Source organism: Lycorma delicatula, chromosome 10, assembly GCF_047948215.1.
Source record: "Lycorma delicatula isolate Av1 chromosome 10, ASM4794821v1, whole genome shotgun sequence".
Taxonomy (NCBI): domain Eukaryota; kingdom Metazoa; phylum Arthropoda; class Insecta; order Hemiptera; family Fulgoridae; genus Lycorma; species Lycorma delicatula.
This window is the reverse complement of record NC_134464.1, coordinates 106,239,043-106,255,567: the sequence shown is the minus strand read 5'-3', so window position 1 is coordinate 106,255,567 and position 16,525 is coordinate 106,239,043. Positions and strand designations below refer to the sequence as shown.

Sequence of the window (16,525 nt, the reverse complement as noted above, 5' to 3'; positions counted from 1 at the left end):
AATAAGTAAAACTTGTGATATATCATTGAAAACTCTCAATAAGTGGTTATTACTGAAATTAAGAAAAAATCTAAAATCCGTATTTTTTTAGATTTTGAGTTTATTCGACACTTTTGGTTCAGTCGATTGCATACAAAATGGGTGATGGACAACTAGATGTTATAACAATCTTAAATACAAAATTTCAATATCCTACGCCTAATAGTTTTTGAGTTATGCGAGATATGTACAGACGTTACGTTGAAACTAGTCAAAACGGATTCAGGGATGATCAAAATGGATATTTCCGTTAAAATTTGAAAATCGAATTTTTTCGCGATTCCTTCCTACTTCCTTTACTTCGTACAAGAAAGTAAAAAGTATCATCCCGGTCAATTATAATAATTACCCTAACTTATAAATCAGCCGATTCAATGTTTGCTTTCCGGAATTTTATTTTTACAATAATTTTATTCCTGTTTCTTAAAAAAAATATATATATATATATACATATATGTACAAGAACTAGATTAAAAAAAAACTGAGAAAAGCTATGCATGCAATTAATGAATTATGAAAAAATTAAATTAAAAATATATGTTACGGTTAGAATAGTTGTTTCATAGAAAAATCTTTGGGAGAAAATTATCAGAAATTTGTACAACATAAAAAAATATAAACAAATCTATTGTTTAAATAAAATTATATTTTAAAATGATAATTTATAAAAGAATATTTAGGAGAGAATTGATAACTTTACAATAGTTATCAAAGAAAATAAAACAAACTTATATTTTTTAAACTTTATTTTATGGTTCTAGAGCCCTATTTATTAATTAAATCTCACAAAGTATATTTTTCAAATACATCCATACATATATTTGTTAAGTACATTCGTACTTATCCATATTATGAGATACAGTACGTTAATAACTCTTTAGAACTAAGCTTAAATAAAAATACTTTCAAAGTTATGATCACTGTATATTATTATATATTTCGATATAATAGGGGAAAATGAATAAATATACAATAAAGGCGGACTTTTTTTGTCGTGTTTTATCCTTTTTTTTTTTTAGAGGAGGTTTAGAGCATGTTAGTATGTACCGTGTGTTCCATGAAGAGGTATTATACACTTTTGATTTAGTACCATCCGCCTATTCCCCTACCGATTATATTGAAACTTTACAGACATTTTAATGATGGTTCGTCAAATGATCTCTGAAAATTTCAACAGTTTCGGCGTCCAAATAAAAGCATCAATTTCAGATAAACCACATTTTTTATTCATTAAAAACAGCTGATAAAAATAATTAGAACCAGAATAATTAAAAACAGTTAGATAATTAGTCATGGTTATGACTAATTACTAACTTGTTTTATTCAATATGAACAGCTGTTTAACAATACATCCATCATCTGTTTTTAATATTTTTTTACCAGCTATATTGTAATGTGTCAAAAATATAGTTTATCTGAAATTAATCCACCGGGTTGGTCTAGCGGTGAACGCGTCTTCCCAAATCAGCTGATTTTGGAAGTCGGTATTTCCACCGTTCAAGTCCTAGTAACGTCAGTCACTTTTATACGAATTTGAATTCTAGATCATGGATACCGGTGTTCTTTGGTGGTTGGGTTTCAATTAATCATACATCTCAGGAATGGTCGAACTGAGACTGTACTTAGACTACACTTCATTTACACTCATACACATAATCCTCATTCATCCTCTGAAGTAATACCTGACTAGTAATTCCCGGAGGTTAACAGGAAAAACAAAGAAAAGTTTATCTGAAATTGATGATTTTATTTGAAAAGCGTCATTTTCTTTCCATAAATCCTAGAACGTTAAAATTTTCACAGAACGTTTTTAGAACCTTCGTTAAAAGAACCATAAAGTTTCAATTTAATCGGTGGGTGAATGAGCGAGTGAAGCTAAATCAAATTCGTATACCTCTTCGTGGGAAACAGTGTTATAACACATAATAGATAAATATTTAGGAAAATGTATTTACTTCTGTAGAAATATTTTTCTAAATAAAAAAAAAACAAGAATTTTTAATTATACGGCCTTCTTTCACGGTACAATATTTAATCAAGTCATTTAACTTTCATTGCATTTTGTTGAAAATACTCACAAAAAATATTTTTATAAGTAAAATTTTATATAAGTTAAACTTAGTTTATTACTACTTACTTATTTTTTATCATTATTTTTTTAATTTAATTTTACCATTTTCGAGATAATCATGGAAAAACATTTCCTTTAAAAAATATATTTTAGTTTTATTTAAAATATGGATAAAACTCAAAAAAAAATCTGTCACCCAACGAAAAAAATCCGTTTGCAAGAAAGTCAAAGAAGAATACCATACAAATTGATAAAGAAAAAAATCATTAAATATTATGTAAATATTAATGAGCGAGTTAAGGTTGTACAAAATGCGGGCATATACGAATATAACTATTATTTTTTTAATGTTGGAATTCTGATATGTAAACACACACACATATACAGAAAGAGTGTTTGGGAGGGAGAGTGGAAGATAGAGGGTGGTATAGCGGGAGAGAGGACAGAAGGACACACACACACACTGATATCATTTCATTGACGACTTCCATGATGGATTAGAAAATCTTCCTTTCATTCAAAGGTTCTGAATTAAAACCGTAGTCAAGCTCGATATTTTTCGCACCACTTCAAAACTATATCTTTTCATAAAAAATAAAAGGGTACGTAGCTATAATTAAGTTTAATCCTATAATTTCCGAAGTGAAATAAATTCTGAACATTTTTTTTCTATTCAGATCTGACCTCGCGTTTATATACCTCAGGCTTTTTTCGTTTCCAAATGCTTTTATAAATTAATAAAGACTCTTATTTTCCTTCTTCTTCTGCTCTTCTGGAAATTAAGATTCATTTATCCTTTATATAAACGTTTGTCTGTTCAGAATTATATTTTTTGATTTATTGAGTATTTTCAAATCCTTTCCTGCTTCACTAGACCGGTTTTTTTTAATCATTTTTCAAAAAAATCAAAAATTTGTTAGGTTAATCTTTTTTCATATATTGTAAACTGGTGTTTGCAAAATTTTAATCTTATTTTCCTAAATGTATGTTCCATTTTTTTCAAAATTTTTATTAATTCTTTTATCTGAATTCATAAATATTTTTTTCATATTCTGGATGGTGTACTTTTCTTAAAATTTTGTTTTTCTATTTCGCTGATTTCTTTTTCTGAAACTTTTTGTCTTGTTTAGAGCTACTGGAAGTATTTACTATATTGCAATATCTTTTTTTTATATTTCTATAAAAAAAAGGTAACGTCCTACAAAGGACGTAACTGGAAACCCCTTTCCTTTCCAAAAGAGGTTTCCAGTTACGTCCTTTGTTATTTCCATCTAGCTATACGCTAGCTTTGATATTTTTGTTTTAAACATTTGGTATTTTCTCCTAGATATTTAAATTTTTAATTTTTTTTTTTGTTTTTTCTTTTGAGTTTTGATCGTTTGAGTTTTATTTTAACTATTTGATAATCATTCTGCTTTTTCGTAAAAAAATTTTAGCTCGATTTTATTTCCTCATTCTTCTAATTTTTGAGTTTTAATTCTGTTTTCATCTATATCTTGAGCTATATATTCACTTTTTTTTTAACAAAACTTGAAAAAAATTTTTGCGAAGTTTACAAAAATAAAATTTAAACTGGAAAAACTGCTGTAGGATTTTTTTTTTAAATTTTGACTAAAACAATTTTAATCAATTTTTTTCCAAGGATTCCTCGGAATATTTTTAACAACAAAATTTATCAAATATTTTGATTTTATTTTCATTATTTTTTTTAAATGTTATCTTTAGAAATTTTTCTTTGTAAATATATTCGAACAGATGTTGTATTTTTATATTTAATTAAAAACAAAAAGGTAGACACTAATAAAATATACATACGTATATATATTTTTAATTGATCGTACCACTAATCCGAAACAATAAAATATGATTGTTTGATTTGAATAAATATACGACATAGGTTCTGTAATAAGAACATCGATTAAACTAATCGGCTTAAACTGATATGCAGAAGGTACTTAAAGATTATCAATAATGGTTTTTTTTTTTTTTTATAATTTGAATTTAACTATAAACTTAGCTAACGAACACATTGCTATCTAATTAATGTTCTGTAAAGTTTTTTTTGTTAGTTCCAGTCATTTTATACTGTAGAGTATATTTTACATAGCGTAATTTAAAGAAGAAAACTAAACATAAGATTATAAAATTAAAATAAGTAGAATTTTCCTTTTTTAATTGATTATAAATTCAATTTAAAAGAATAACTAAATTATTTTTTGTTGAACAACCTTGAAAAAACAAAATACATGTACATATATATATATATATATATATATATATATATATATATATATACATTTTTTGTAAGATAATCAGGATTTTATATATATATATTATTTATTTATCTAATATGTATATTAATAATGTATTCCTCTCCAACACACTAGGTGAATTATAAATCTCTTTTTTATTTTGTGCTAATCTTTTAATTTAAACTAATTAGTAACGTATTACAGATGCAAACAAAAATTGATATCTTGAATAATTAAATTATTAAAGGTCATTAACATATAGATATTTTCCATTTCATATCATTAAAAAATTTATTTTTTAGGGAAAAAAGTCTTTTTTATGTTTTTTAAAACCGTTTACAGCACCTCAGGTAAAAAAACTCATACCATTCAAAATTGCTTTTTGGGAGAAAAAGGCTTTTTACTATTATGCCAGTTCTTGAGGCGGGTAGAGAGAGAGAAAAGGTGTCACTTGAATGGCTCAATATTACTAATATATTTATTAGCATTGACATATTGACATGAAACAGTATATTCTAATCAAGTTAAGAAGGCGAAAATTGATAGCATTTTATTTCTCACTTTAAAATGCAATTAGATTTTCATGAATGACTTATGCTGTCTACAACCATTTAATTAAGAATGCAACAGGTAAATAACAACTGTACATATATTTATTTACTTTTTGAAAATTCAAATACTTAGCATAATTAACATAACATAATTGATTTGTTAATTTATATAATATTATAAATTAAATAAACACAAAAACACAGTTTGTGATAGAATTTATTAACTTTGCAAAAGTACTTTCGCAAACTAGTCGTTCGTTAATCAGCTGATTTCGAAGTAGACAGCTCTAAGGTTCAAATCCTAGTGCAGGTAGTTATTTTTATTGGGATTTGAATACTATATCGTGGATACCGATGTTCTTTGGTGGTTGGGTTTCAATTAACCACACATCTCAGGAACGGTCGCCTGAGACTGTACAATACCAGACTTCATTTACATTCATACATATGGGTATACATAAGGTATACTCTGAAGTATACCTTACGGTGGTTCCAGAGGCTAAACCGAAAGAAATAAAATTTAGCATATTTCATATATTAAGAATATAAACTATAGTTCTAATATTAGAATGTTCTTGTTATTTTTTGTATAACAAATGGTACTTTAAAATATTTATGTATAATTTTATTAATTGCATCATGTAGTTAAGAACTGTTTTCGATTAAAATGTTTTAAGTATATTTAAAATGTACAACTTTTTTGACATACTGTATGTATGCTATACGTTCAGATGCAGGTACACTGCAAGATGGTGTTTTTCCTAACAACTTATTTGTATGTAAAGTTATAAATGTCGATTCTATTACCTTTTCCATTTTTTTAAACAGATCTCTTCATTATACTTTAATGTGACTTCGTCATATAAAACGGCGACTCATAATGAAAGTTTAAGTATTATGTTGTGTAGGTGTAAAAAATATAGTTTTTGGGAAATGCTGACTTATTAATGGAATATGATGTGATTAGACTTACAATTTGAAGTAGAGGGCAATTACACAACTTCCCGTCGGCCATGACGTACTTAAAAGTGCCAACCTTTCTCCCACTACAATGAATATTCTGATCAGAAATCAACAGCAAAGACGCAAGGATAACTTTGAAAAACTATATCTAACGTCATTAACTTGCGGTAAACGATAGTTTCTTTCAGTGTCACAAGAGAAAATATATTTTTATCTAGTATAAAAGTAACTTGAACTGATTTTATCTCAATTACTTTGATGTACAATTAGTTTATTCATTCTTGTAAAATAATTAAGAAAATATAAATATATTTTCAAAGAGTTAGCAACTGGGTCAACAACTGAAATAATAAACAAGATAAATAATATTTGTATAAATATTCATGTCAATGATAAGCAATTTGAACTGGCTCAGGGTATCAAAAACTCAAGGGAAAAACAAATATAGCTCTCGGAAAAAAAAATTGATTTTAAAACAATATATAGTTTTGCCAACCACCGTGGAGGTGTGGTAAATCCGATTGACTACTTTCTTTTTAAATAAAGCTGTAGCTGCGGTGGCGTTAATACGTAAGTACCTCTTAGCCTTTCATCCGGAAGATCCGAGGTACAAACCCCAGTCAGAAATGATATTTATTTATCACATCATACAAAATTTCAAAAAAATCTCATACATTCAGATTTCCATAAAACATTTTACATCATTAAATTTGATAAATTGTGATACACACTCACACACATATATATATATATATACTCGTATATATACGAGTATATGCGAGATAAATTATATAAATTAAATAAACACGAAAACACAGTTATACAATTGATTGATTAACTTTCCAAAAGTACTTTGACGAACTACTCACATCATCAGTTGGTGGTGATGTTATATTTGTATGAGAAATAATTAAAATCATTACAACTGTGGGTCGTTTCTGATGCACGGCTTACACACACATACACAAAAAAAAAATTTTTTTAATTTATAATTTTGTTTAAATATAATATTTTTTTCGTTTATATAATTCAATAATTCTAACTAAAGCGCGCGCGCATACCGTATTTAATTCGCGCGTTTGTGGGGGTACAACCGGCGACGGTCGGCACTAACTAAACCAATGTAATTTCACAACTTACAAAGTACAAATTTCGCTTACACTTTCGGCAGACTTGTATAACCACGAGGCTTAACGCAACAAGTACTGAGTCGATCGAGTTCGAGACCCAGCCAGAACGAGTTATTTTTTTTAAACTATAAATATTATTTAACTCTACCGCACACATTTAACATCACAACATAGCAGATGACTACAACATTTTTTGGGGGTGGGGGCGCCATTTTGAAGAATTTTTTTAAATTTTTTTAATTGTTAAAAAATGCGTCTAAGAAAAATATGACCTTAATTAGGCGAAATCTCGAGATACTGAGGATGACCTTGTTGTTCTACAGCCTCACCCCCCTCGACCTTAAGTTGAAAACTTAATGACATCAATGCCCAATATACAGAAGTAATCTGACCAAGTTTGATCAAAATCGGTTAAGTAGTTCTGGAAATATAAATTGATTTAGAGACCGACACCGAAAACACATAAAAACATTAACATCCGGAAAATTTCCATCCGGTTTATTTTACTTTGGATTCCTTATGTGTCTAAACGTCGAAATCAGGAGAAAACTAAATATGCCCATACGGGACGGATTACAATACATTTCCTTCCACAGCTATAGTTTTGCTATAGGGCTATCTAAATGAGAAAGTAATACGAAAATTTTTATTGAATTATCTAATCATTTAAATGAATTATAGACCAACTATAAAACGACTTTGAAATTAAACTATTTAAAAAAAAAAACAAACAAGGAAATTCATAATTTGTAGATTTTTAACTAAAATTAAATTAACAGTAACCAAATTTTTGAGTTACCCCTAATGGTGCTTGGGGTGTGATAGGTCTCATAATAAAAAATACAGGACGTTTACTTAATTTTATTTGTTTAGTATTTTATTGTTGAACAGTTATTTAAAAACTTTTGCGAATCATTTTTGAAATATTATATGAGTGCAATTTCGATAACAGTTATAATCCGATATATTTTACTTTATTCTTTTTTCAATACCGTTTAAAATGGTGTGTCATAATCTTACTGTTCCTATTTAAAGGTGTTTTATTAGACTCCCTGGGTACTTGGTTGTTAATTTAACACAAAAAGTGGGTTTTTTTTTTAGAAGGAACATTAGTTCAGTATCATTTTTCTATGTTAAACCATTGAAAGTTATTTAAGGGTTGCAATATTTTATGAACGCTGTTTATTTATTTAAACGATGACGCAATTTAAATTTAAACCGGTATAAATTTACATTTTTTTTTTTTAAATAAAGTTTTTTTACAGTTTTTATACTACGTTAAAATAAAATCTACAGTAGTTTACTATTGTATAATTTATATATATATATTTATTTTAATTTAAAACACAATTAATTAAACATATACTAAATGCATTGTACAGATCGGGAAAGGAAAATTAAATAATAAAACTGTAAACCTGAAAAAAACAGCTGGGTACTAACAGCTGCCATTAGGAAATATTCAAGTAAACTACGCACTTATTTTTTTAACCGATAATAATATTAAGTTACGACTGATACTGGGAACTACAGCTGAATATACTATTACAAGTTTGTATACGAGTGTAAATGTGCATATTATTTATATTTTTCACAGGTAATTTGTTCAATAACTTGTTTCTTTTTCAATACCGCAAGCTAATAGGTGTTTCCAGTTTGTAATATAAATAACGATATTATCAGTTTATTATTATCAAGTTTATTCTAGATCGTAAAATAAATTTTTACATTTTAAACAAGCAAATTTTCCTAGAAATACGACTCAAATTCGTAAAATTATAGAAATATTTAAATAGAATTTTACACAGTATGAAGAAAGTTCAGATTCCTAATTATTAATTTTTTTTAATTAGCTTTTTTTCCTAGAAAATGAACCACGTTACAGGGTTTCATTAATTTCCGCATAAAAAATATACTTTTTTGGTTTTTTAACAGTTTCTTCATGGCAATCGACCGTAAAAACTTTCTTTTAAATAACATTACTATATAAATGCTAGGTTATGCGACAATCGCCCACAGAGACAATTCCGTATAGATCCGGTTTAAATGTACAGGTACAAGTGAGGTTTGACCTTGCTTAATCGTAAAAATGTTGCTTAAATATAATAGATTTACTTTATTTATTGTATTTCATTATAATTAGCATACGGCATATCTGTCGCCGCTAGTACCGCACGAATTAAATACGGTAAGCGCACGCACTTCAGTTAGAATCATTGTATTAAGTAAACGAAAAAATATTATATTTTAAATTAATTTATGTGTTTTGTGTGTGTGTAAGCCGTACAACAGAAAAAACCCACAGTTGTAGGACTGACGGGAAAGTACTACAAATATGTTGTCAGCTTTTTTTTTTTTTGCTTACAAATATTTAATTCGGGTTCAATCAAATATTTTGAACTAACATTTTCGTCTTGCCACAAACTATTATCATTACTCGCATTTAAAGTAGTTTTGGGACTTTCAAAATATTTATAAAATCTTTTACCCATGTTTTTTTATGGGGCAAAATCTGTAACCAACATGAACGTTTTTTTTAATTTTACCCGAAGCTGTTTCATGCTTTTTTCTATAATACATTTCATACAAAGCTTTTAAAATTTAAATGCTTAGTTTATCCATGCATCAAGTTACATTGAGGTCATACCCCGGGAATGCAAACTTTGTTACATTTAGAAATAGGTACAGTTTTCTAATATTGTAGGCCAGATTATCCTGATAACTTCAAAGAAATGTTTCCGTTTTCAAATAAAATTTACTCATCCCTCACCGGAAGGGGGAATCTACTCAAAATATTTTTTTTCTTTAGACTTGGAATAAGAAGTTTATACTTGGTCAGTTTATTTGAATTACAGTGAAGAGTACTTTTCTAAATTTTCAGATAATTACATTCATTGTAAGCCCTAAAAAATAGGGGTGGGGTGAAAAAAAAACACTTATCGACAAGAATAAATTTATCTCCATTTGTTACTAAAGATAAAAACTTAGAAAAAACACAAAAATATAGAGAAAATAAGTTTCTAGTGCCTTGTGTATACACACAAAAAATACATCTTGTAGAATTTTTGTTACTAATTTTTTAAACAAAAAATCATCCCCATTTTAATTTCAACCCCCTCTCATAAATAATATATGCAGCAGGATTATACACGCATACACATACATCTAGACAAATATTTTCTGTACAATGTAAAAAAAAATTCATGCAGTTATCTCAATTACAACTAAAGTTATGATTTTTTTAGTTTTAACGAAACAGAGAAATAAAGTTTTCGGAAAACAGAGATTAAAGACTGCATTACACCATAGCACCTACCGATTGTATCGCATGGTTTTAGCAGTGTCCTAAAAACTTGAAAGTGGCGCAACCTGCAGGATGAAATATGAACTAAATAGAATAAAAACGAGGTTTAAAACTGCGAAATATTCATATTTGTATCATTTTTCACGTGAGATATAAGCTATTGAATTTCGTATTTTACACGGAGAAAATTCAAATATTACCACGGAAACAGGCTTATAATTTATTTTATTTAAATTTTTACGGTCAACGGAGAAAAAAGTAATTACACAGTTAAAAACAGCACATTTCATATAATAAAAATCACTAAAAATGTTTATAAATTTTATTTTTTACTGCATCAAGGGTAGACTCCCCCCTTTTAACAATTCAATAATTTTATTATGTATACATTAAAATTCTCTTTATCTGAAATTAATAATTTTTCTTGTTAAGTGTACCATATATTGTCTCGGCCTTTCATCCGGAGGTCACGGGTTCGAATCCCGGTCAAGCATGGCATTTTTACACACGCTACAAATCATTCATCTCATTCCCTGAAGCAATACCTAACGATGAACCTGGAGGTTAAAAAAAAAAAAAAACAAAAATGGTGTAACGTATGGAAATAAATCTTTCTACTGGCCAAAAATGTGAGAAAATTTTGCTTCTCATACCGTACTATATGAATATTTGTTCTATATTTACCAGTTAATAAATGCTCATAATTAAAAACAAAAATTCAATTTTGAACAAATCATGTGTAGATAATAACTTCACCGTTTTTTGACTGTAAAATCTATTTTCTTATACCAATTTCAACCTATATATAGTTCCAACTGCACTAAAAGAAATTTACAGCGTGTCACAATATAACTATATTTAACTTTTTTTAAATTTATTAATTATTTCTATTCGTTATTCTTGTTTTTATTAGCTTATGCAGACTTCCATATTTCAAGACAGTTTACGAGCTATAGCTAAAAATACAATTGTTGTAATTAAATATTATTATGTAAAATACTATTATTGCCTTAGTAGCGACAAAAACGTAATAAATCAAATCGCTAAATATATATATTTCTTTATAAATGAATTTCTGTTTGCGAACTGTATTTTTAACTACGTTTTATAGACCGTACATATACTTTTAAGTCACGCTCAGAAAATAACTTTAAATTCCATTCATTTTTATTGTTCAATAGCATTATTCTTTTCTCTTCAAAGAAAAAAAAGAAAAAAAAACAATTTGCTATTATTACAAAAATATAAATTGCTTTCTTTTTTGTTCTTAAATTACGTTGAATTATTTGTTTATATTTTATTATTAATCATAAATTGTAAGAGAATCGAGATTAAAAATTAATTCATTTTAATGTGAGCTGTACTACACTCAAATTTAACAAAAGGGACAAATCATTAAAAAAAGGGACAAGGGCAAACTATTGTATTAATAATCTATATAAAATCGTACCGGATTTATAGAGATTAATCTCCATAAATTTTAAATATCTAAAAGTAAAAAAAAGGCTTTACGATGGCCAAGTCCTTGTAAAAAATACTGACTTCACTCATTACTTTAAGAAATTAAGGCGATTAACTGATGAATCTTGGGTCTATGAAAAGTGATATTCCAGTCGAATCGATCATCGATATTATTCTGTTCTTCTTCAGGAGTAATAAAACTATATGGCGAGAAGAAAACTAACCAATATTAAAATTAACGGTTAGTGGAATAATTGTCAATTAAAGAGTCCTTAAATGAGGTTACGTTATTCAACCGTTGTTACCAGTTACTTCAAGAGAAACCTTAGACTTACTGAAAAAAAGTAGATTAAATTTTGTATAGTACGTTAACGAATACATCGAAAAACTGTTCAATAATACCGATACAAACAGCAGTTTAAAGCGTAAATTCAAAATTAAAAAATTGTTATTCTTCGTGGGAAGTTAGACGATTTATATTCAGAAACGGTAAAGCTGCCTGAATAGTTTTTACACGACTGCCCAAAAAGGAGTGTAATATATTTAGGATGTATGTGTATACATGTAATCATACATGAGTGTATGTATGTAAATATGTATATACCAGCCGGCCCGTCTACCCGGAACCTAGCTCCTCGGAACCAACTTCAATCCAGATCAGCTCAAGCGAATCCCGGAGCAAACTCAGGGATACACTCGGAGCCTACCGCACGGCCGCAGAACTCACCATTCCCAATTTGCCAGGGGGATACCCGCCAGGGGGTCGCCATTCCCATCTACCCAGAGGCTCCACCCGCTGGACCCCACACTGAACGGTTCACATGATTCTGACAATAATGCTGTTAAATAATAATTATAGTATTCAGACTTTATAGAAACCTGAAAAAGAAATTAAATTACAAAAGTTAGAGTAATAGTAACTACAGTAACTAAAGTACACACACCTTTGACGACGAAAAATTCATAATTTATTTCTTTGCCATAGTGGCAGAAATATAATAATAAAGTAAAAGATTAATCTTTCTTTTCTTTAATGAATATCTTTAATTCACAACTTCACCCTCCTTGGAGGCGAAGAAATAATATTTTTAATATTTTAGCCTTCAAGGGAGCTAAGGCCTCGCGGTCGATGGCTTAAAACCTTCCCTGGGATAACATGAATGTATCCTGCAAATCTGAAAATAATCGGTCGGTTGGTTCTCGCGTGATGCGACAACAACGACAAAATTTATATATATATATATATAACACATTCCCGAAAAACCGTGATCTGTTAGATCGGTAGTGTACCTGGCATGCAAAAGTTAGTCTTCAAGCTACTGACAAATACCAGTTTGATTTTTGTAAACCAGGCGATTGTTTGTTCAGAAATTATATGAGCACTCCATAGCATCTCCCAAAACAACGTCCCAGAGGCATCCTGTTTTTTATCTGTTAATGGTGAAGATTGGTCTAGCCTCCTACGAGGTGCCGCCTACCTCACCACTCTAGCCTCACACAGGTCCCCACAGGAAAACCATTATTGTTAAACATTTTTTAAATTTATTTAATATTATTTTATTTAACATAAATTTAATTCTATTATTTTTGTAATATTATTCATTTGAATCATTCAGTTCGAGTCCAGCTCACACAGAGATGCAAACTTACAGTTTCCAGTTCATTAATTCAATTCATTAAAGTTAGTGCTTCAACCGACAAACTAAGTATCCCAAACAAACAAAAACCCTCTTCCTCACTAAAGAAATAATAGTGTATATATATATATATATATCATGATTTTATATTATACCACCGAAGAACCAAACCAAAACAAAAAATATGGTGTGTACACCATATGACTTCCTTGTACGCCTATTAAATTACATATACACATTTTTTAAATGCATAAAATGTTATTTCACTAACAACTTCTGATTTTTTTCATATTTATTATTATCGAATTACTATTTATTGTAATTTTTTTTTAAATCAGAGGTTAGTAATTATTAATAAATCAATATATATAATTAAAATAAAGAAAATGAAAAAAGAAAACAGGAAGAAAATGTTGCAAACAATCAAAGAATAAAAAGATTAAGAGAAGATGATAAATATAAAGAGGAAGAAAACGTTAAGACCAAGGAAAAAATAACAAGAGTAAGGGAGGATGATGAATATAGAGAGAAAATTTGAAAACTAGAGAACGTGAACACAAATTAAGATCAGAAAAATTATATCAAACCAAGGAGCGATTAAATGATTGGCAAAAAAACAAATAAGCGAAATGATGATCAATTCTGACTTAGGGAGAATATTGTCCTACTATATCAGAGAAGTAATGAACTAAAAGATAAGAATCTTTTGCAATTTATTGAAGATCGGACATGTTTGCCTCAGTGTATATGTTGATCTAGTGAGGGTCTATTTTTCAGTCACTCTGTAGTTAACTTTAATGTAGATAAAATTGAACAGAAATCCTAGAATACTTAAATAAAATTAAACAGAAATTAAACTAGAAAATCCAAAAATAATACGATTCTAAATTCTAATGTTCAATTAATATTAAATAATCAGATGTTTCAGCTTATTTATTACATATACACATATGTAATAATGCCTATTAAATTGCATATGCACATTTTTAAAAGTACATAAAATTTTATTTCACTAATAACTTCAGATTTTTTTTGTATCTTAATTCTTTGAGGTAAATTCTCAAGGTCCTATTTATAATATAAGTACTCGAAAAAAGTTCCCAAAAAATGTATGTTTTTCGTCTTTTTGACAGTTTTTGCTATTTTTGCATCAATAATAACGTATTTTTCTGTTTTCAACTGGTGATATTGTGTGTAAAATTTAATAAAAAAACTTTTTTGTCTCTTGATCTTTTCTCTAAAATGAATAGTTATCGATTTATCTAGGGAAAAAGGAGAGAAAAAATAGATATTTTGCAATTTGTTTTACATTTTAATAAAAATTTAAGCACACCTTTTTCAACTGGAACATAACAAAATAATCATGTTTGATAATATACCGCGGGAGGGGGGGGTGTACAATAAAGCAAAAATTAGTAATTATATAGAAAAAACGCAACCCAAAACAGATACCTCCTGGACTTAACACTAATTGCTAAACAGTAACTGGGTTTACAATTAATTATGAGACAGTATAATCAGGAAAAAAATAATTCTTTGTTTTTCAGATATATTTGACGGGTTCGAAACAAGAAGTTGTTATGACATTATCCTAAACTTATTTTTTTTTAAATTAATATTATAGATGTTATTTTTAAAGTTTATAAAATGTTACGCAGTTTTAAAAAGCAAAATATTTTAATTAGATTTTATTGAAATTAATTTTTTATCTTTTTTAATTTTAATAAATAAATTTTTTGCTTATTTTTATTCTCTGGTTTACCAATACTAATATTTTGAATTCACATTACTGAGCCGGCGGCTGTAGTATAAGATGTTGTTTAGTTGTCATGGATACCAAGGTGAAGGTGAAGTTGTTATCGTTACCATAGTTACGGCTATAGAGTTCTTTCTTTCGTAGCTTCTTTATCTTTACAACGTTTTCCCCTCTCTTACTACGAGTACAACTACTTGTACAATACGGTACATCTTAATACATTTTCTCCAATTAATTATAAATTTGTTTTCAATAGTAGAATGAAACGTCTTACGTCCCTATATAAAATTACGTACTATATTATATAAAAAAATTAATAAACAATTAGATCATGTACATACACGTATTAACTTTATTTAACAACGTAATAACGAATGTACTTAAAAGTTTAATATTTAAATTTAATTGCGCTTTAATAAAAGATTTTATTAACAAAGTAATTATTATTTTTAACAAAAAATAACTATATTTTTTATTCATCAGGTAAATTTAATGTAGAAATTATTATTATTATTATTATACATATATATACACACACACACACACAGAGAGAGAGAGAGAGAGAGAAAGAGAGAGAGAGAGAATGTTTATAAAATAGTGGGCTGACTATACTTTTTCGGATTCTATTTGTAAAATTAAACAAAAAATATCCTTAGGAAAAATGACAATGTCTTCTTACTTCTCCTGTTCGCCATGTTGTTATTTTTACATAAAAATGTATATCTAAAGTTTGGATAGACTAATCACATTAATATTTGGTAAGCATCTTTGTAATAAATTTTAAAATCAACAAAAAATTAGGACAAAATACCTTCGCAAATTATAAATGACGGCCATGTTTATTTTTCAAACCATTTATCTCCATAAATATTAGTTTTATCAAAATTTATATTATTTACTAAAACATTAAGCCTTTTGTTTTGAACAGAATGACATTTTATTTTTGAAAATCAGTTAACAAATAGCTAAGTTAAGCTAAAAATTGATGTTGTAATTTTATACAATTTCAAGGACGCTGAAAACAATTTTAATATCTAAAGTTGTTGAAATTGAAGCTTTTTTTTAGTAATACCAGATTTGAAATTTGTGTTGTTAACCTCAAGCCAATATTATTATCTTGCAATAATATAACTTGGGATTTTTTACTTCCTTGTATAAAGTAAAGGAAGTATTGTGATCGCGAAAAATTTCAGTTTTCATATTTCAACGGAAATATACATTTTGACCATCCCTGAATCCATTTTAACTAGTTTCGGCATGACGTCTGTACGTATGTATGTATCTCACATAACTCAAAAACGATTAGCCGTAGGATGTCGAAATGTTGGATTTAGAACTGTTGTAATATCTAGTTGTGCACC

The 16,525-nt window shown here is 28.0% G+C and overlaps 1 protein-coding gene across 9 annotated transcripts in view; it reads left to right on the top strand.

The window, feature by feature from the left end:
* The window catches only part of LOC142330985 (arylalkylamine N-acetyltransferase 1-like), a 535,412-nt gene that overhangs the window by 497,892 nt on the left and 20,995 nt on the right, over positions 1-16,525 (top strand). The gene's annotated exons all lie outside the window — the stretch shown is intronic.